The sequence below is a fragment of the Dipodomys merriami genome, unplaced genomic scaffold, assembly GCF_024711535.1.
Source record: "Dipodomys merriami isolate MVZ:Mamm:240054 unplaced genomic scaffold, mDipMer1.0.p SCAF_1498, whole genome shotgun sequence".
Taxonomy (NCBI): domain Eukaryota; kingdom Metazoa; phylum Chordata; class Mammalia; order Rodentia; family Heteromyidae; genus Dipodomys; species Dipodomys merriami.
In genome coordinates, this window is record NW_027202824.1 from 47,971 (window position 1) to 71,600 (window position 23,630).

Below are 23,630 nucleotides of genomic sequence, written 5' to 3' on the forward strand. Positions count from 1 at the left end.
AAGGTGAAACTTCTGTCTGAAATACTTTCCACATTTGTTACATTCATAAGGTTTCTCTCCTGTGTGTGTTCTCTGATGAACAGTAAGGTCTGACTTATGGGTGAAAGACTTTTCACACACATTACATTCATAAGGTTTCTCTCCTGTGTGTGTTCTCTGATGAACAGTAAGGATTGACTTACGGGTGAAAGACTTTCACACACATTGCATTCATAAGGCTTCTCCCCTGTATGTTTTCTTTGATGAACAGTAAGGTGTGATTTTAATCTGAAATACTTTCCACATTTGTTACATTCATAAGGTTTCTCTACTGTGTGTGTTCTCTGATGAACAGTAAGGTCTGACTTATGGGTGAAAGACTTTTCACACACATTACATTCATAAGGTTTCTCCCCTGTATGTTTTCTTTGATGAACAGTAAGGCGTGATTTTAATCTGAAATACTTTCCACATTTGTTACATTCATAAGGTTTATCTCCTGTGTTTGTTCTCTGATGAACAGTAAGGTGTGACTTACAGGTGGAAGACTTTTCACACACATTACATTCATAAGGTTTCTCTCCTGTATGAGTTCTCTGATGAACAGTAAGGTCTGACTTCTGTCTGAAATAATTTCCACATTTGTCACATTCATAAGATTTCTCTCCTGTGTATGTTCTCTGATGCGAAGTGATGTATGACTTCATTCTAAATGATTTTCCACATTTGTTGCATTCGTCAAACTTCAGTTCTTTGTCAGTTCTGTGATGCCTTCTGAGACCTGACTTTTGAGTGGAAAATTTCCTACGTTCTTTGTATTCATAGGGTTTCAATTCTACTGTTGTTTTAGGTTGGTCAGAATTTAGTTCTGATTTCTTAAAGATAGATTTTGCAAATCGCTTATGCACATCAGGCTTCTCTGGATATTTCCTCTCAGGTTTTGTAAGGTATAAATCCTTACTGAATGATTTCTCACATTCACTACTTCTATACGGACTCTCTCCTGTGTCTCTTTTCTGATGCATAGTGACTGGAAACCTCCCTCCCTGACAAAGTTCTTGGGCAAGAAGAGCAGACTTATCATATTCTTCTCTGTATTCATTATGGTTAGAGGCAGGATCTCTGACACAAAACCAATTATGGGGAAAGAATATCATATCTGAATTTAATATCTTCTCTCCTCCATATTCAAAATATGGACCATAATAATTTTGACTAAAAGCCTCTGAATATCTAAGTGATTGTTTTACTACAGGAGAAACACCAGACATATATGCAGCCGGCATCTTACCAGGCTCACTGTAGTGGAGCATGTTCTGACACTGAATGAACTCGTCTGTCGTCATCCTTAAGGAGTTCTCACCATTCCTATTCAGATATGGCTTCTGTTTTGAGGTCAAATTAGAATTCGTCACTAATCTCACTCTTTGCTCTATTTTGTTAATGTTTGTGACAGCTACGTCATGCAGACATTCATCTGAACCTTCCTGGTAAGTCTTTATCACATGCTCCATTTTTTGAACATCTAAAATGAGTCATATAAAGGAGAAAAAAACATAAATAAGATCCAAATACCCCTTAATGTAAAGGTAAAGACATTTTCCATCTTAACTATTACATATTTTAAAATATTAAAGTAGGAATTAATTTATGAGAAATAAATTTCTTTCACTACAATGTATTGATTAAGAAAGTAATACTCTTCCTTACACCCTTAAACCTGGGAAGAACTCCAGGCCTAGTGTTGTCCTTCAGCTCTTCAGCTCAATGCTAACTCTCTACCACTTGAGCCAAAGCACCACTCCCAGTTTTTTCTGCTTATGTGGTGCTGAAGAATCGAACCCAGAGCCTTATGCATGCAAGGCAAACACTCTACCACTGGTCTACTATAATCAAGAACTCTAATAACAACAGATGCTGGAGGGGATATAGACAGAAGGGAACACTACTGCATTGTTGGGAGTGTAAACTTGTTCAACTACTTTGGAAAATAGAATGGAGGCTCCTCAAAAGACTCCACATAGAGCTCCCCTATGACCTAGCAATCCCATTTCTGTGCATTTACCCAAATGATCATAAACAAGACCATACTAAGGGTATGCTGAGCAGCACAACTATGTTTATAGCAGCATTGTTTACCATAGCTAAGATAAGGAAGCAACACAAATGACCCTCAGTAGATGAATGGATCAAGAAAATGTGGTATATATACATAATGGAATTCCATGCATTCATCGGAAAGAATGATCTGGCTCCATTTGTTTGGAAATGGAAAGACTTGGAAAAATTATATTGAGTGAAGAAAGCCAGGCCCAAAGAAATATGGGTCCCATGGTTCCCCTTATTTGCAATAACTAGTATATATCTGAGACAAGCAGAAATGGTCAATAAGTTGATGTTAGGCAAAACGAACCCCAAGATAAGGACTCAAATGCTTTTTTTTTCTTGCTTGCTATTGTTTCTAACATATATATATTTCTTTGTTGCCTTATTTGTCCCTCACCCATGGTATAAACCCTGTTTTTACTGTAATTGATGTAGATATAATTTGTGGAGGGGAGGGTGGACCCATTTCAACAATGAGCTGTACAAGATGTTATGTCGAAAAATGAACTTTACACCTTTGGCTGGGGGCGGGGACTGGAGAGGAATGATGGGAAGGGATGATAATGGGAAACAAAGGGGGAGGCAACAATGCTTGATAAGAAATGTACTCATTAACTTGCCCAAGTAATTATAACCCCTCTGTACAGTATTTTCACAATAAAAAAAAGAGTAACACTGACCGTTTATGATGGAAAATGTTTTTCTGTGTTTCAGATTTTTCTTCTTTTTGATGTCAGAGGAATTATTTACACAAATCACGAAACTATTTACTGCTAGCTTTTTAACCTGTATAATTTAATATGTAGCATTCTTCGTTTTTTTCCCAAAAAATTGCTCTGTTTGATCTTAGGGGAATAGATACTTTGTATTGTTTATTTTCTTAAAATAATTTATATGTCTACTTTACTTCTCAAACATTAGGAGAACATTAGTTTCTAACTTTGGAGATTGTACGTTTTTTATACAAACCTTTTCCTTTCACCTGAGAATAAAGTTTATTTCCACATTTCTTCAGTTATAAGTTCTCACTGTGAATTATTTTAAGTATCTTTAGAAATTTTCAAATTTGTTTCCCTCCATCTTAGACAGAATCTCATCACACTTTTAAACCCTCAGACTAATGAACTAAAGCCACATCAGCTCACCACCTAGGTAATCATTCTCTCTAGACTGAAAGCTTTGGTTCTGTATCCTGGCCTCTACCCTCCTCATTCTTATCAGAGGATAGCAGCCTTGGCATATTCATTTGCTATACCTGCCTACTACTAGTTTCAAAGAAAACTAAATCTCATTTTTCACATTTCTAATTTTCGTTTTTCAAAATAATTTCCACGAGAAAGAAATGCTAACTTTACCTTTACTGCCCTACACAGTTCGGTGTGCATCTACATGCATTTTTGATTCACAAATCTAACACAAAGATCACCTAGTCCTCTGCTACACATGGGACTCAAGGGAATTAGGAATATTATTGGTCAGTACATAGCAAGACGAGTTTACCAATTTGGTTCTGGATCCAAGATAATTTTGCAAGATGCTTTAACTCACCTAAGAAATTCTTGTCTGAGGCTTCTCTAATATATGGCTCTTCATCTTGCTCCAGCTTGACAATCAATTGAGGTTTAGGACCAGTGTGCCCTGTTAATAAGAGTAAAGACCTATTGCTCATGCTGTGTCAAAATTGTTTTAAGATTTCAGATATCCTGTTAACAAGGTTTCTCCTAAATCTTCTTTCATTTCTCACTGGCTGCATGGTTGAATATCCCTGAGGTTTGAATTAATTTTGCAGGTTGTGTGACTTGAATGCAATTCTTTTCATCAAGGTTAGCATTCTATTAGTTTGAGTCCTAGCTCCACTTCCAGTTTAAGAGTAGTTATCTTGAGATTAGAGTCTCATGGAGACTTCACTGGCATTTTTTGCTTCAAACTGAAAGCCTCAGATTTCAGACTCCTAAGAATTACAGGCATGAACCACTACATATAGTACTAGGTTTGGATTATAAAAACTCCCTCTAAATTGATTTCCAGTTCATACTTCCAATAATAATAAATAGGTGTGTATGTATGTATGTATGTATGTATGTATGTATGTATGTATGTATGTATGTATGTATGTATGTGTTTTCTAGATTGTATATCCACCCACAATAATCACCTCAAGTTTGGGAAGACAGTCTCCTCTTTACGGAAGATAGTTTGGAACTTTTGTCAAACTGCTGATTTGGATTCTTGAACAATGAAAATAAAATTGCCTCAGAATATGTATAATTTTCTGGGCACCACTGGTTCAGACCTGTAATCCTAGCTACTCAGTAGGCTGTGATCTGAGGATTGCCATACAAAGGCAGCCCTAGTAGGAAAGCTGTGAGATACTTATCTCCAATCTAACCACCAGAAAGTTTCAAAAGGCACTGATGCTCAAGTGATAGAGTGCTCACCTTGAACTGAAGAGCTGAGGCACTGTACCAACCACCAGAGGTCAAGCCCTACTTAACTTTTCAAGTTAATGTGATATTTTTGGCTCACCTAAGGACACCAGCATGCTATAGGTTTCCTGCATCACATCTCTATACAGGGTCCTCTGAGAAATATCCAATTCTTGCCACTCCTCCCAGCTGAATTCCACAGCCACATCATCAAATGACACCAATTTCTGTAAGGGTGCATTCCATCAATCTCTGAGTCATGAGAACACCAAAGCTAGAATTTCATTCTTCAACATGTATGCTTTTGTATTACAGAATGTGGTTGGAACTTTCTGTGTTATTTATAAAATGAGAGAATATATAATCAAAGTAGAAATATTTGCCTCCATAGTAACTTGGTAATTACACATACAAAGTTTTTCTAACACATGAGAACACATTTCTGGTTCCAGCAATAAAGACAAGAAAACAGTTCTAATAAGCTAATAACCTAGCAAGACAACAATAAGTATGAGTAGGATTCTGAAAGTCTGTGTTTAGCATTTTTTGGTAATATTTACTACATATCTGGGTAACAATGAGTAAATAAATATATTTTCTGCATTTTCATATTCTGCTTCACTGACAATACTATTTAGATTTTCTATTAAATAGTGCTCTCATAAAGAGTCACAACATGGTCATTACATCATATGGAATACATAACACATTAATAGAGCTATGTAAAGCACTGTATTCAGGTGAATGTTAGAAGGAGTAAAATTATTCAAAAAATAGTAAATGAATTATTTGGCTCTCATAAGATTTGACTTAGTTCTCCCAATAAAACATCCGATGTTAATCATTTTTGTTATTAAATTTCTAGATATAAAAATATGGTCATAGATAGCCATATGTTTCCTTCATATGTAAAAACGAACTGCCAGCATGAACGTCTGTGAACATTGACTACTTCCTACCACAACAAATACTTACTTATTACCATAAAATGTTTCTAAATCAGCTTTGCATTTTAATAGGCCTTCATTGAAGGATGGATGTAAATGGATAGAGGCTTAAGGAATGCTCAAGATGATCCCCAAAAATGTGAAATATGACCACCACAAGAAGGATAGGGAATAAAAACTATGAATTGGGACATGATCTAAAAAATATAATAGTTTTAAGATTTAGAATAAATTACTGCACTAATTTGTTGTACACTGTCTAAAAGGAATGCAGTCATTCTTGACAATATCAGAGGTGAATGATGACTAACACACAAAAAGAAAAAAAATATATATACACACACACACACACACACACACACATATATATATATATATATATATATATATATATATATACAGTGTTTAAAGAAAATAGACTTCAATACACAATCCATTGGACAAAAGGCCTCTTCTAACAATATAGCTTGAAGGTATTCCTAGGGAAAGATAATGCATTATTAACACATGTTCATTTTAAGTGCTATAAAAATTATTCTGAGGGGCTGGGAAGGTGGCTGGCTCAGTGGTAGAGCACTTGCCTTGAATGCTTGAGGCCCAGGGTTTGATTCCTCAGCACCACATAAGCAAAAAAGAAAAAAGCCAGAAGTGGCACTGTGGCTCAAGTGATAAGGGCCTAGCCTTGAGCTGAAGAGTTGAGGGAAAGGGCGCAGGGTCAGAGATCAGGCCCGACAACCGTACCAAAAAAATTTATTCTGCATCAAGAGAAAAAAAAATTGCTAACATAGATCTACACAGAGGACAAGATTATTAAAAAGCTAAATGTGTAGTTAAAGGAATGGTACATGTGTAGGTAAAAGAATGTATAGAAAACATTGTATGTAATTTCTCTTGTGAAAAGAAAACTTATAGTATCATATTCATAATTCATAAGGAATGCAAATTCAATATACAAACACATAAGTGTATTAAAAACAAAGTTTGTGAATCCTGCATGTAGATCAATGAATTTGCCTCGCAAATAAGGGGGTCTGAGTTTAAAGAATTATTTCTACAAAAATTTAAAAGGGGAATAGAAAGGTTATACATTCCATTCAATTCCATTGAAAAGTAACTATATTATGCTATATGTTACTAGCATGATAATATTGTAAAGTTTAATGTTCCTAGTAAAAATGCATCCAGCAAGTGAATTTCCTTTGTGTTCCCAACAAAGAAGCCTACAGGGTAGAAAGTTCATTTTCTTGCAGTTCTAAAGTATAACAATTTTCTTGCACATTTTACTTCTGCTGAAGCTCTATGCTTCCGACAGAGTATGGCCTTTGTTCTTTACATGAAATGTCTGCTTATTTTTGTATGAAGAATATTAATAAGACCCTTTGTAAAAACCTTGCAGTCCTTGCATATTTTGAGTTGCACAAATTCAATGGAACATAGAACCAAATCTTTGAAAAAGTAGGGCAACTGTATTAAGCATGCAGTCTTATTTTTATCCTAAGAACAATGCAGTATAACAACTATTTACATCAGATTTAATTTGTAATGGTATCAGAGGTAATTCACAGTGTACAGGACAATGCCTGCAGCTTATATGAGAGGTGATTTACGGTGAATTTGAGGTGTGTGCAGGTTACATAGAAGCGAAATAAGAAATAAATATCAGATGAGACAAACAGATATTAAATAGCAAAATGTCCATCAAAATAAGACCATATTTATATTGTAAAATATAGTAAATATATAAGGCACTGTCTGACATGAACAGAAGAAAGAAAACTTAATGAGCAATCCAAAGTCATGGACTAGAGAGAAATAAAAATTTTAAAAACTATACAAAGATACCATGAGCAAAAGTTAATGATGATAAATACAAATAGTGATAATATGTAGGAAATAAGCATCAGCCCAAAATATTTGAGCACTGATACAGATTGATAATAACAGACAGATTATACATTATGATAATAAAAATTTATACTGAAAAGCAAAGTGTAGAAAGACATGTTTAAAAGACCATGCAGGTTTAATACTTTAAGCTACCATTACTATTGCAGAACTAATACTCCTCTTACTACCTGATATAACAACCAGACAAAAAAATCAGCACAAACACACACATGGATGCCATTATCTTAAACTTAAAAAACAAAACACGATAGTGTTACGTTTATCAAGACACATATTCCAAGATTACTAGTAAATCAGAAGACAAATGGTGTAGAAACCAATATGAAAAATTAAAATTATGTTATAAATACATGAAAATTAAAAAATATATTTGTAGTATTCTATGAGTGAAATAAATACAGGGACATTAAAATGGATCTCAAAGAAATGTATTCCTTCATTGTGATTTATAGAATATTAAATGTAGCCTCTTTCTTACTTCACCTTTGAAATCAAAAAAATACTTTGGGGCTGGGAATATGGCTAAGTGTTAGAGTACTTGCCTGCCATGCATGAAGCTCTAGGTTCCATTCCTCAGCACTACATAAACAGAAAAATTAGGAAATGGCACTGTGGCTCAGGTGGTAGAGTTGTAGACTTGACCAAACCAAGATCAGGAATGGTGCCCAGGACAGGCTCCAAATTCAAGCCCCAGGTTTGGCAAAAAAAAAGTTTAAATATATGTATGGTGTATTCACAGGGATCTCTTCTGGAGAGTGGGGGAAAGCCAGAGAACTAGAAGGAAATGGGGCAAAAAGCGCATCTGTGAGGTCATTAGGCAATGATGAGTGTAAGCTATACAAATCATGAGTCAAGATGGAAGGGAAACATTGGGAGAGAGTGAGGATATGGAAGACACAGCATGAAAGGAAATGTACTCAATACCTGGCCCAGGAAATGGTAGTCTCCCCATACATCACCACTATAACAATAAATTCAATTAAATTTGAAACAATTTTTTCATGGAGTTGTGTGATCATAAAGTTAGTGAAGAGAATGTAGCACAGTTAGAAGAACAGCTACAATTATTAAAAATAAAATACATCACTTAATTGAAACATGAAATACTGGAGCTTAGGTTGAATATTAATTTTACATATGCTGTTAACAATAATCTAACTTTATTGTAGTATCCAATTAACTGTTAATGATAAATATTCATGCAATTAAAACAAGTGCTTCTGGCTCAAGATGCTGATCCTCCCCTAGTTACTAAGGAGGCTGGAAACCAGGCAACTGGGTAGACAACTCAAATTAAGCAGCTAATCAACAGATTGGAGGAGGTGTGGCTCAAATGATAATGCCAAAAAGGAAATTAAAGCACAACTTAGGAAGTGGGAAAACCTACCATGCTCCCAGAATGGGAGAATCAAAATTGTGAAAATGACAATACTTCCAAAGGCTATCTACACCTATCAATTGTCCAACCTCATTCTTCAATGAAATATTAAAAGCAATCCAGAAATATATATGGAACAATAAAAGTCCCCAGATAGCAAAAATGATCCATACCAGAAAAACAATGCTGGTAGAATATCACTAACAAATTTCATACAGTACTACAAAGCGATAGTAATCAAAACAGCTTGGTAATTGCACAAGAACAAACTTGAGGACCAATGGAATAGGACTGAAGTCCCAGAAATGAACACACAGACCTATATCCACCTAAACTTTGAGAAGGGAGCTAAAATATAGAATGGAGGAAAGACAACTTCGTCAGTAAATGGTGGTAGCAAAGTTGGTTCATAACCTGCAGAAAACTAAAGCTAGATCTGTATATATAATCCTGCACAAAGAATCAAATCCAAAAGGATCAAAAACCGCACATTCAAAGCAAACACCCTAATAAACATTACAGAAAAGAATAGGAAAAACTCTAGTGATACTTGTAACCAGCCAAAATTTTCTTAATAGAGACCCAGAAACACAACAAATCAAAGAAAGGTTGGACAAATAGGATTGCATGAAACCGCAGAGCTTCTGCATGGCAAAGGACATTGCTAACAAGATCAATACAAAGCCCAGAGATTGGGAGAAGATCTTCACTAGAAATAAAATGAACATGGGTCTCATATCTAAAATATACTTAGAACTCAAGAAATTAAATCCCCAACAACAAATCCTCAGAGAAACAACTGCCCAATAAATAAGTGGGCTAAAGACTTAACAAGAATCTAATCTGAAGAGGAGATAAGAATGGCCAAAAGACATATTTTTTTAAAAAAGGCTCAACTTATAAATATGTTAGAAACAATTACAAGAAAGAAAATATATTCGAATCCTTAACGGGGTTCATTTTGCCTAAAATCAACTTATCTGACAGTTTCTGCTTGTCTCAGACATATACTAGTTATTGCAAGTAAGGGAAAACATAGGACCTACGTTTCTTTGGGCCTTGCTTACTTCACTTAGTATAATTTTTTCCAAGTCTTTCCATTTCCTAACAAATGGAGCAATTTCATTCTTTAAAAAAAAAGTAAAAAACCAAAAATGCCTCAACTTCTCTAGCCAAAAAGAAATGCAAATTAAGACAACCTTGAAATTCCACGTCACCCAAGATAGAATGGCTATAATGAAGGACACTAATAACAACAGATGCTGGAGGGGATGCGGACAGAAAAGTGAACCCTATTGCATTGTTGGTGGGAGTGTAAACTTGTTCAATCACTTTGGAAAGTAGTTTGGAGGTTCCTCAAAAGACTGCACATAGGCGTCCCCTTTGACCCAGCAATCACACTTTAGGGTATTTACCCAAAGATTACAAACAAGGGAATACTAAAGCCACCAGCACACCTATGTTTATTGCAACTTTATTTACCATAGCTAAGATATGGAACCAACCTCGATGCCCCTCAGTAGATGAGTGAATCAAGAAAATATGATATGTATATATCCATATATACATAATATGTATTTATACATATATGTATGTATATATACGCACACACACACACACACACACACACACACACACCTACACACTCACACAATCCTTTTCTATGCCTCCATCAGAAATAATGGCATCACCCCATTTATTAGGATATGGAAAGACTTGGAAAACCTTGTATTAAGTGAAGTAAGCCAGGCCCAAAGAATCACAGGTCCCATGGTATCCCTTATTTGAAATAACTAATACATGTGTAGGACAAGCAGAAATAGTCAACTGCAAATATATAACCATATAAGATGATATGAAGTGAAATGAGCACTAAGACAGGAACCCGGGTGGTTTTTGTTTCTTGCTATTGTTTTTAATGTACTTATAATGTACTATGTGATTTTCTTTGTTCCTTTGGTATGTTCTTCCCCCACGGTATAACCTCTGTTATCACTGTATTTTTTTTTTTTGCAGTGCCATGCATCTTGTATATACATTTTTATAATTTGGGGATAGGAAGGAAAGAAAAACAAAAGGTTTAATTATAACAATGACCCATTGTAACAATGAGATGTACAAGACACTAGGTTGGGGGCTGGGAAATTGGATCAGTGGTAGAGCGCTTGCCTTGCATGCATGAGGCCCAGGGTTCGATTCCTCAGCACCACATAAGCAAAAACAAAAAAAAGCTGGAAGTGGCGCTGTGGCTCAAGTGGGAAGAGCTGAGGGACAAGTCCCAGTCCCAGAGTTCAGGCCCCACAACGGGACCAAAAAAAAAAAAAAGGCACTAGGTTGAAAACAAACTTTACCATTTGTGTGAGGGAGGGTGGGAGGGATTGCAGAGGTTAGGAGGAAAGAAATGGTAGAGGAAAGACAAAGGCGCAGGTAACAATGCTCCCTAGGAAATATAATCACTTAACTGTAACCCCTCTGTAAACTATTTTACAATGCAAAAAGATTTTTTTTTAAGAACAAGTAGTTCCAACAGTGAAGGAGGAAGCTGACAGGATGTGAGGCCTGTGAGTTCCTGTTTCAACACTAGCACAAGAAAGGCACAGTGGAGAATTAGGTAGGTGTATCCCATTAGTTTTGAATTTAGACACCAACATGCATCACAACAAACCTTCATCTCAGACATAAAAAAAAAGGGGGTAAGAAAATTTCAATTCAAAGAACTATGTCAGCAAAGGAAAATTGATCAGTAAAACAAGTTCCCAGATACAGCATTTGCAAAATGGTGAGAGACAGATGGAGAGAAGGGGGACTGAAATAGATGAACACACAGGCAGGAAAATATATAAAAAGTGAGATAAAGAGAGAAATGATGAAAGCTTATGAGTAGGAAACAGAATGAAGAGAGTAAATAGAGAAAAATATCTTGTGATGACACCTTAAGAAAAATACAGAGGGTTTTCTAGGAAGACAACACACTATATCATCAAATATCATCAAGTTTTATGTAGTCAAAGATCAGGAAGCAGTCCAAGAAATATTGGAGGGTAATTTAATTACATATATCTTACTAAGTAATATCTAACATTGGAAGGTGTGTGTGTGACCACACTATTTCAGAAACTCCAGTAAAACCTCTTTAACATAATTCAACATTAGTCATAAGGAGGTGATCTCTGACAAATTGTCAGCAAATGTCCACTTTACATAACAAGTGACTCCCTCAATGGCATTGAATCACAAAACAAGTGTGACTATTTTTTCTCACATCAGAAAACTCTAAGCAAGTCTGCCCTCAACTAAGACAGGCTGTAACATTTTATAATCTACTCATTCTAAAAACCATCTTTATCTTATTTAGGAACATGTTCTTGAAGGTGAATATTTTTTTTCTGTTTTAAATCTTGGATAAACATAGCTTCCTAAAATGGAATGTGAAAAATGAGAAATAAAAAACAACTCACCAGAGATCCTCTCATTCTTTCTTCCTGTTGCCAATGAAGAGAAGATTCTGGAAGCATGGCTTAGAGAAAAGGCAATTGACATAGTCAAGAAAGAACCTCTGTGATTATGCCTCAGATTTTCCTGCTCAAAACATTATACATGGAGTGAAAAAGCACAAAGCCTTCTTATGGGAGAAGAATCTTTGATGTCTCAAGTAGAGTATTAAATGCTCCACTGAAGATGACTCCACAGTCCATTAGTTGGTAGAAAAACAGTATTCTAGGTTAATATACATACAGAATTCATAAAAACTAAGGTTCCTAAAAATAATTGAATAATTAAAACAAATATCCAAACTTTCAATACCACTAGTTATTAATGAAATACATTTATGGTTGTATGAACTATTTTTCTATTAATTAAAATGGATCCTAGGACTCCATTGAGCTTTTGTACTCTATCTTATTCATTTATACATTTAAACTCCATGGAAAGAATATAGGTTATAACTCAATACTTTTTCCACTAAATTATACAAGAAAATATATACAATACATATTACTTGTATTATAATATTTCAGTAATGGTTTTCAAATGGCTCATTTCCCTGCATCCAAATACCTGGAGCACCCTTGAGCAAGCACTTGAAATTTGTCAGTTAGCCTACTTTACATAATCAGTAAGGATTATGTAAATAAAGTTTTGAGAAGTCCCTAATGCTCACTTTCCTAAACAATCATATGAAGAATTGTGGCCATTCTCCTTGAGATAAAGGGCTTAATGAAGATGTAACAAGAAATATTAAGCATAGGAGTGACAGAACATCACAGCTAAAGAACCAGAAGGTTAAAATCTTATGTTGCACAAATAATACTAACACAAAATTCTAAGCTGAGGATACCCCAAAATGCAGACTTATAAAAATAAAAAGATAAAAACTCATATGCTTTTTCTTATATTGATTGTTTGGCTTTTACACAGGAAATGCTACTATCCAGAGTTTTTCTTTTTTACACAACTACATGGATTAGAAACTCTTAATATAAAATAACATAAACTTTACAGTGATATGTATGAAATATGAAAACCTACTCTGTAAACTTCAGTTAGGTCGTTTGTGCTAAGGAACAGTATGAATCACTGAAAAGCAATATTTGCACATTCATTTTGGATTGTTCCACATCACAAGAATGGCTTCTTACTTTTAAAAAGATACATAGAAATTTCTGTAGGCTAATTATCCACATTCAAATACTCAAAACGACAATTGTTCTAGATTTCAGGTTGGGATATTTTCTTCTTGTTTTGGGATTTAGACTATCATCCTTTAAATTTAAAGTCTTCTATTTCATATTATTTTATTACAAACATAATCTATATTTAAAAGAGTTTATTTTGTAACTGGGCTCTGGTGGCTCATGGTTGTAATCTTAGCTACTCAGAAGTCTGAGATCTGAGCACCACAGATTGAAGCCAGCTGGGGCAGGAAAGTCACTGATCTCCAATAAACTACTAAAATACCTAAAAGCGGAGATATGGCTTAAGTGGTAGAACATTAGGCTGGAACAAAAGAAGCTCAGGGTCAATGTCCAGTGCTTGAGCCCAAGAACCAGGTCTAGCACACAAAAAAGAGCATTTTATTGTATTGTATTTAAATTCTATTGAACAATTGTTTTGGAATACATATTTAGGCAGTCTCTCATTTTAAATGATGTAAAATAGGCTCATTAATCTAGTGGAGAAATTGTAACTTGTCAAGAACAGATAAAGTGGAGAATATCCATGTTAGTAAAATTTTATGCTAGGAAAATCCATAAGAAGTGCAAAGGATAGAAAGGGATCAACATGTTTCACTAACATATTTTAAAGGAATGTTCAAGCTTCATTGACTTCAATTCCCATGAAGATTTTCTTAAGTGAAATAATACTTCTTTGAGAAGATTGAGATAAAATGGAGAACACTACCTAAAACTATGTTATATGTTACATTTAAAAAAATACCACTTTGAGTAAGACACAGTACTTTAATTTCCTTCTGTAACACTCAATGACACTTTCTTAACTGCAGGTAAAAACCAACGCTATAAGGCTACTATCAGTATATCCACAGGTGAGACATTTGAGAGATCATGTACAAGAATTGATCGTGTGAACAGGCTGAATAAATTAGTAAGAACAGAGATAGATACATTCACTTGTGACAATAATTCCTCCTCCACAAACCACAGCTCCATGTCCCTTCTGAGAAATAGGTTCTGACTGATTCCTCAGGCAAGTTCATTTCCCCTCCTACTAGTTAGTATAAACCTTCCAACAGCATCAAGTGATTGAGAGTGTTAGAGCAAATAGTACCACCTGAGTCTTGTGCTCTAGGGAGTAGAACTAATCTTTGCTTAAAGCAAGGAATCTGAAAACCTTTTGCCCTTCCTTTGCCTTTCTGCCTCTGCTCTGTAGGGCTTGTCAGAGTTGACAACGTATCCTCCTTCAAACATTGCTAGGCTTCATTGCTTAACAGAAAGAAAAAAAAACAGGACCATCACACACTACTGTAATATCTCATGTATACCTGTTCCTAGTAAAAAGGTCTAGTACAAACATTTGTGAACTAAAGCCAGGAGTACTAAGAAAGCTAACAATGTAGGAGAAGAGCAGAGACACCTCTAGGAGAAACAACACAGAACCCCAAAAAACAACTGCAATATAAACGTACAGAAATCAGGCACAGACCTCACAATTTTACTACAATTGTTACCATGCTCATCTTACACCTGGGCAAAGATAATAAAATCACGTGTTAACTGAAGAATTTCACCGTCATGGAAATATAAATGCACATTTTCTCCTATTCTGGAGAACCACCCAACTTGCTGTCAGAACATTGCAAGCCAGTTTCTGGCACCTGGAGGCACAAGGGCTGTGGCAGCACAAACTCTTGAGCTCTGAACATATCCTTAGCCTCATGATGGAGGAACATGTGGAGGATCAATTTTGCCTTGTGTTTTGCATCCAGCTCACAGTTCCTACCTGTTATTGGTTCTGCAGCCTGAGATCCTTTCAAGTTACACCTCCCAAGCTTCACAGAAGAGAAAACTCCCAGTAGCAAGGCAAAGGGAATGAAACTGGAATTTGCAGGCTGAAAATACCCACAGTGGGTGGGGAGGCACATGCGCAGAAGGATCTTTGCCCTGCTTTGAAAAAAAATAAAAACCCTGCACTTTCAAAGGATCTGTGCTGTAACATAGACTACAATTCCCACAATGCATCTTGCCACTCTAAGAGGAAGTAGGTTTCCACCAGTTCTAGGCCCTTTCTCTGAGGATTGCAATCATGCATGGGGAGGTTTTCTCCAGCTTCACATGAGCATAGGTGAGTTTTTTTTTTTTTTTTAAATGAAAATCACTGTGTGTCTCCTGAAACATTGTTAGACTATCTGAGAAATGGACAAGTATTGGAAGCATGAAATAAGTTGGCTTTTTAATTCTTAGATCTACTAATGTAGCAGAGGTTATGAAACTTTTCTTTCTGTTTCTGTTTAAAAGATAAGTTCTGTTGAATGTAAATTATATCTGATTTCTTTACATTTTGGAATAGCTCCCTGTTCAATATAAAAAGGTATTGGCAGGCACTAAACGGATTCTTGGATCATTTTTCATGATTAATGTATACACTGCAATAAAGTAACAGAAATTGCTATATATACAGCAAAATCCTTGCACCAATTAAATTTTTAAAAAAATCTAACAATTTCCCAGAAATGCCCAAATTCCATTTTTGAAATCTTAAGTAGTTTTTGGCTGTTTCCCAAGTTTTCCTTTCCTTTAAGGTTCTTTACTTTTCTTTGATGTTCATTGTTGCTATTGTGGCTTCAACTCATGGTGTTCCCATTAACTTTTCTTTAAAAATTTGTTCAGCTAAATAGTGAAAAAAATCCTGTGGGTGGGAGGAGTGGTCTTAGAGCAGGCACCTCACCACCATTACTGTTCAAACTGATGATGGATTGGGGAGATCGGGGGAATGTGGGTGAGGTGCAAGTGTGAAGTGAAGGATGAGTCTCTGTGAAGCTTGATGGCTTGGGCCAAACCAGTGTGTTTTTGTCTTTCTGTTTGCATGCCCTATTCCAGTGTGAATTCCTCCCTCTTCTATGATCCTAAAAGTTCCTCTCAATCACTCTAAGCTAAGTCATATTGTCTTCCCAGGTGTTACCCATTAGACTTTGGAATAAATCTTTGTTATCCCAGGTCCTGAGTGTGGGAAGAGTCAGGGCTACTTCTAGAAACCAGGCTTGTGTCCTGACCTCTGGCATTTGCCACAGTCAGGAATTCTCAGGCATCATTTGGGACAACACAGTTCCTTTACTGATAATGCAGCATCACCAGAGAATTCCTAACTTCCTAAGCTCCCTAGCAGCTCTTCTCAAAATAAATGCGTAGGCCTAATCTTTCTAGGCCCAGTGATACAACTGTAGTCCAGCAACTTCTAAGCCTGAGCAGGGAGGATCATTCAAGCTCTCAAGTCCTGCAAGAGGAATTAAAAACAGGAAGCTCCATTATCACCCCAATTCCTTTCATTTTTTTTCAATTCCAGTCCTACAAATGCATTATTTCTTTACCAAAAATAGGTCCATGCCTCTAAATGATTTTTGTAATTGAAAAATTCTCATCGTCCTATGACTTAACACAATTTTATAGGGAAAGGCTAAAAATTGAAAAAAGACCCTACAAGCATATATTCAATGTGTTAGTTGTTACTTTCTTAATGCAATGGCCTCTCTAATTTCTCTCCTTCCTAACTTACTTGAGACCCTACAAATGGATGGAACTCAGTTTGATTACCTATAAGAACATCAGTCTTGTTATTTATATTACATCTGGGGCCTAGTGACCACAAAAGGTCCTTTGGAAAACTATTAACACTCACGGCATAGATAGTGAAGTAAAAGAGATTATTTTGTTACATAAATAACCTCCCCATGTTTTTCAGAGAGAAGCCCAAATACCAAATGTGGAACTAGGAATAACTACTGACAGTGCTGATATGTCAGAGAAGCTATTCCTATCAAGGTGAACTGTGTTTTCAGTTTATGACTGAACTAAATTCCTTTCTTTTTAGTCCCCTTCTTTGTAGAGATCTTCATTTCTTTGGTTTTCAATCCCAAATAATTTAATAATTTTACTGATATCCCTTCTTTGAAAATAGATCTAACCTCTTTTATGTGCCTGATATCGCTCTTGGGTTCTTTTCCATCATGGCTTCTTCTGAGATGAGCTTAGTTGTGCAAAAGATCTGATAAGTTTACGGGTTTTATGAAGGAATCTGGGTGGATTCAATTGACTGGGTGAGTTTGTACTGATTTATATATAGCATTGATTTTATATTTTAAGTTAGGTAAATGTAATCTTACTGCTTACACCAAAGCAATATATGTGTGTGTTTATATAAATAAATATAAATGTATGTTTCTATGTCTGACTATCTTCAACATAACTGCAAACTTTTATTTTAAAGCAATATCAAACTCAAGAATAGTAATTGGTTTAGCTGGTATTTCAAATAAAGAAGGAAGATTTTTTTTCTTGCCTCAAACCATCAGTATTTATTGAGCATTTATATTGTACTAGGCACAATAGAACATACAGAAAATATTGCCCCTGCTCTAGAGGATCTTACATTTTATAAGAAAAAACAACTGTACCTTTTCAAATGGCATTTTTGTTCGCTGTTTTTTGTTAAGTACCAAGGAAATATTCTGTAGGAGGATATTTAGGTTTAACAGCCTCATCATTATTGGGAGAAGAAACATTTAATGACAAAAATGACAGACAGACCATTTGGGATAGAGTTTATAAGATATACACAATCTCATCAAGTAAGGTAAGATGTGCTGCAGTAGAGGATGTTGGAAATAGTTTATAGTATGCAAGCAAAGGACCAAAGGATCTTAGAGAGTATGTAGAGACAGAAAGATCATGTTTCCATTTCCAAAGTACACAGCCACCAAGAAAAGTGACAAGGCAGAAGGCTAAAAAAAGAAGGAAATCTTATGCACCTGACAAACAGAATGATAAAAATCGAAGGCAAACTGTACCAAGAAGTTCTGAAAAACCAAAACTGATTAGGAAGCATAGAATTTACAGTTAATGCTATTCAATGTCATATGGCCAATTTTCCACTCCTCAAAGGAGAAAAAAAAAACACTTTTGTTTTTGAGGTGCGAGGAGAATGGGGAATATGGGAGGTGTTTGGTAGTTACATAAGTAATTTTTTTGTTATGATAAACTTTGTACTTTAACTCGGTAAAAGCCTATTCCCTGCCAAAAGGGACTAATGAACAATGTTCTAATAATGTACAATTTCCTTAGAGGAGATTCAAACTCAAAAGAATGATTTACATGAAAAATAATAGAGAAAGTAGTTGAAAAGTCCATTCAAAAATGTTTTATTCCACTTAAATGAACTTAATACATGTGTTCTTAAAAATTATGCTTGGATTGTTCATGAAAATTTCAAAAGACATTAAACAAAGAAGGCCATCATATTATTTCCCTTTAATCTTGGTTTTTTTTTAACAACACATGTGTTTGAGGCACATAGCAAAAAAGAAAAAAATCACAGAAGGAAAAAGAATCTAAAATCAAGTTAAATACATAGGATTTTTTTTTATTGTGAAAATACCGTACAGAGGGGTTCAATTACATGGGCAAGATAAGGAGTACATTTCTTATCATGCATTGTAGCCTCCTCTTTTGTTTCCCCTTCCCATCCCTTCCCATCCTCCCCCCGCCCCTCAACCCAATCCTGCTCTCCCCCTACCAAAGTTGTAAAGTTCATTTTTCCACCTAACTTCTTCCACATAACATCTCATTGTTGCAATGGATCCACCAATATCCCTATTTAAACTATTTGTTTTTTCCCTTCCCCTCCACAAATTATACCAATCTCAAATAGCAGAGGATATAACATGGGGGAGCGACATACAAAGCAAAGAAATAATATTGTAAATGTGTTAGAAACAATCACATGAAGGAAAAAAAAAACATTTGAATACATATCTTAGGGTTCATTTCCCTAACATCAATTTATCTGACCTTTTCTGCTTGACTCAGACATATACTAGTTATTGCAAATAAGGGAAATTATCGGACCTAAGTTTCTTTGGGCTTAATATAAATTTTAATATAATAACTTAATATAATTTTTTCCAAGTCTTTCCATTTCCTAAACATACGGATTTTTGTTTATGGCTTTGCTGAATATACATGAATTGTCAATACCAAGCAGTTCATTTTTTCTACACCTTTACTTTTAAATCAGTTTTAGGTTGTCTAAAACATTGAAATACAAATAAAATGTGTAGCAAAAATAGTTTGAGCAAATACCAGTAACTTCACAAATAATGGAATGTGAACCGTTTCTGCCCTTATCCAGAGTTAATTGGGTCACAACTTTGTCTGAAAGAAAACTTCTGGTGCTGTAGTCAAAGGTGTGCTCACTGAAATAGACTCTTCCACAGAAATACATGATTGTAATTTGGAAAAGCCATGGAATATCTGTTTGAGTGACAGCCCCACCAGTGCTCCAAAACTTTATAATACCCACAATAACTACACCTTGACTGGAACCATTTTCCCTCTTATTCTCCACCAGTACAAACCAATATGTAGGAAGATTTCCTCACTTAGACATGGAATTAGTTTCAACACTGGCACTTGTGAAGTCACCATGAACCAAAGCACATGCCAAACATTTATAACTTGTTTAAAAATTCCACATCGTCATACTGGCCAACTCATGATAAAAACGGATAACTCACTAAATGTTAACAGGCTCTACTCTCCTAATCTGAAACAAGCAAACAGAAAACACATGGGAAATACAGAAATTAAAATAGAAGTAACATAACCCACATAAAGTATAAAGTTCAGCAATGACTTCATCAAAAGCTGTCTTTTCAAGAAAGGAAACTTCCTCTGGGGAGTTCAGAATTTCATAATAGAACACTGAGAAGTTAAGGGCCAGACACAATCTGATAGGATGCATTGGTTGCATTTACTTTTTGCTGATCTCAAAAACTTCTTGGTATGCTTGGAGTGACTGATTCACAATTCCTTTCTTGTCATCACCAGCAGCAACCTCAGACATGATGTGGTAGCAGTCTTTCTTCATTTTCAAATAAAAGACTTTGCTCTCTGCTTGTGGAGCATTAGGGATCAAGAACTTTTCCAAAAGAGACAGTATATCATTGCAGATATCTCTTAGCTTGTTCTCAATTCTTCCTGTGTTCTCACATGATTTGCTGCTTTTTCTGAGCACCTTCTGTCTTTTGCTCAATACTTGAAACTACCCTCCAAGATGACCTATGGGTTCCAATAAGCAGCTGAGAGTTGATTCCTTTCCTCATTAGGTAATTCAACTTCTTGCTCACTTCCAGACTTGATGCAGGCTGCCATGTCACCATATTGCTCAGCTTGCTTGGCCACTTCGGCCCTCAGCACCATCTCATTTCTATCCATGACTGGATGTTCTGTGTCCTGAATAGGTGGTGGAGGAAAGACAGGGAGTCATTGGTCTCTAGGACGTCTTGGTGGCATAAGCAGGGGTGAGGCTGAGATTTTGTCCCTGGATCTCACAGCTCACAGGCTCTAGCAACTCTGCAGCCATGGGGCTTCTGCACATCCAATTTTATTATTTTTCCATGTCACCAATATCCTTAAATCTCCCTGAAAATTTCACAATCAGTTAAAGTACATTTTGCTTGCTTCTCATTTTTGTCATTTTAAAATGATTTCATATGCAGCATTATAATAACTTGTGATTGTGGGATTTATTTGTTGAAACAATACGGCCTATGGCAGTGTGTATGGTGCCAGGTGTTCAATGTGCACATTCTAGGATGGCCTCGCACCATGATGATATGATGAACAAAATCTTGCCTTCTACTCCAAGTGTCACTCAGAGCCAAGAGATTCACAATTTTGAACAGTTGGGACATGCTCAAGTTTCTGTCTAAAGTCTTGAGAAATGGGAAAAAAGAGCTATTGGTATAGAGATACCTTCATACAGAGTTTCTGAATGCTACTTTTACACAGGAGACTGCTCAATGTTACTTCATCTATATTCCTCATCTTTTAAAAAATTCTGCAATTTTTTTAATGTTGTTTAAATGTGCAAGAAAATTCCATTAAATTACTAAGTTTTTATTTAAGTTTTGTGATGAAACCATTTTTTAAAACATTTTCTACGGCTTGGAATATGGTTCATTGGTAGAGTGCTTGTCTCACATACATGAGGCCATGGGTTTGATTCCTCAGCATTACATGAACAGAAAAAGCCAGAAGCAGTGCTGTGGATCAAATGGTAGAGCACTAGCCTTGAGCTGAACAGCTGAAGGATAGCACCCAGGCCTAGAGTTCATGCCCCATGATCTACAAAAATATATATGCATATTTTTTACCACTGAGCCACTTTCCGAGCCCTATATGCATATTTTTTAAAGTTAAAATATCAAGACACATTTAATAAAAAGCAAAGTTGCTGTTCAGGCAAAAAATTGTTATTATCAGCCAAGAGAGAAATAAGCCAGGAAGGTTTGATTACCAGAAGAGACATGGCATGGTACCTGGCTCCTGACATCCTGGAGGGGGGAGGTAAGACTTTTTCCACTTTAGGATTACAGTAGCCAGAGGAGGTAGCAGAGATATTTAAAGGTACCAGAGTCAACAGGTGTCATGGACTCTTTTGGCTACTTCCTGTTGGGGAGGTGAAGGAGTCACTGGCGCTGGGGAAATTAGGGTCCAGCAGGGCAATGTAAATGATGTCTCCAGTTGCCTGTAGTAGCAAGATAGTCATGACTTGCTCCCAGGTGGTGTCCTGGGTGGGGATTGTTATCCAGTTAAAGGAGACTTTTGAATAGATCAGGCAAAAATATGACAAGGTACCAAGGTCAGTTAACATGAATGGCATAGGAGAACACACATTAGCCATAGGCCAGAAAAGTAATATTTGAAGCATAAGCCCCTAATAAGGTAAGTAGGGAGAAAGGGGGTGTCTAGTGTCTTTTGGACAACTAGGAAAGGGAGAAGATAATGGACTAGGAGGAGAATACCATTCAGAGGCTACTATAAATACCAATAGCAAGTAACAAAAACAATAGTGGAACTTTCTGTCCCCTTAGAAGATAGACAGGTATGGAAATTTAGGTGGGCAAGCAACTGTTTCTATTGTTTTCCCAGCTCTGATTAATTTTGAAAGGGCAAGCCTAAAGTGACTCCATTTAGGATGTCATCTCCTCTTACTGCTCTCCATGGTTTTCCATTGTCGGACTAATTTTGTCCTAGATCGTACAGGGTGGGGGGAGTGAAAGGGGGTTTCTTAGTCTCTGTTGCTGGGATAGCTTGTCCTAATTGGCATTGAATGGTTTGAACTCAAGGTCTGGGCACTCTCCCTGAGCACTTCTGCAACGCTAGTATTCTACCACCTAAGAGAGTTCCTTGGAGGTGAGATTCCTTGAGCCATGCCTCCAGACTGGCGCATGGCTTATTAGCTGGGAAATTGAGTCTTAGAGAGATTCTTTGTGCTCAGGATGGCTTTGAACTGTGGCAAAAGGAGTCTTTGCCACAAAAGCCCTTTTTATTTCCAATTAAAGCAACAAGGAAATCAACAAGATTGAGGTTACCTAAAACTTATAAACAATTGAGTAACAATTATTTGCCAGAGTTTTGTAGTAAATCCAAGTAGATGTTTTTAAACTGCATCTGATTGGCATTCTAAGTACCATCCCTTGGATCTGGGTAGCCTGTTTAGAGTCACTTATATACAACATTTAACCTTTAACAGATGTACAGACCCTTTTTGGGGCTGTAGCATCATATCTTGTTTAACATTTTGGTTTGTAAAAACATTTTTCTGGCTGGATGAGGAACCTGATCTGTACTGGTTGCAGCAATGTCTGCCTCTGTAGGCAGTTAGATCTCAAAGGGGACCTAATCTCAAGTACACACAACTTTCTTTCCTTAGCAGATGAATTAATGTATCTGGGCCAGCTCAAAACTCACTGCCAATTGGGACTTTGAGCAGATACAGGTGGGTTGGTATTTAAATTATCCCTCATATTTTACAACTTTAGCTTTTACTACACACTATCTTAGATGACTGGGAAGTCCATGCTGAGTTAGCCAAACATGAGCATTAAGCATGCCTACAAACTATCTTCCCATGACCTCCGTACTCTGTTCAAGCTTTGAAGAGACAAGCACAAGTGACTTCAGGATCTGATTCCATCTCTGCCATCCAATGAGAAGTGGCTTACTGCCTCTGCATATTCCATTTTCAGGGTTCCAGGAATGCCTTTGTCTATGTGGAAATAAATGAATCTTTGGCAGTTTCCTTGGTCGGTTGGTGGACTTGAACTCAAGGTTTGAGCATTGTCCCTCAGCTCTCCAGATCAAGGCT

The 23,630-nt window shown here is 36.2% G+C and overlaps 1 pseudogene; it reads right to left on the reverse strand.

Annotated features, from left to right (window-relative positions):
* Positions 1–16,052: 16,052 nt before the first annotated feature.
* LOC138826726 (14-3-3 protein zeta/delta pseudogene) lies at positions 16,053–20,692 on the reverse strand (annotated as a pseudogene).
* Positions 20,693–23,630: the final 2,938 nt, after the last annotated feature.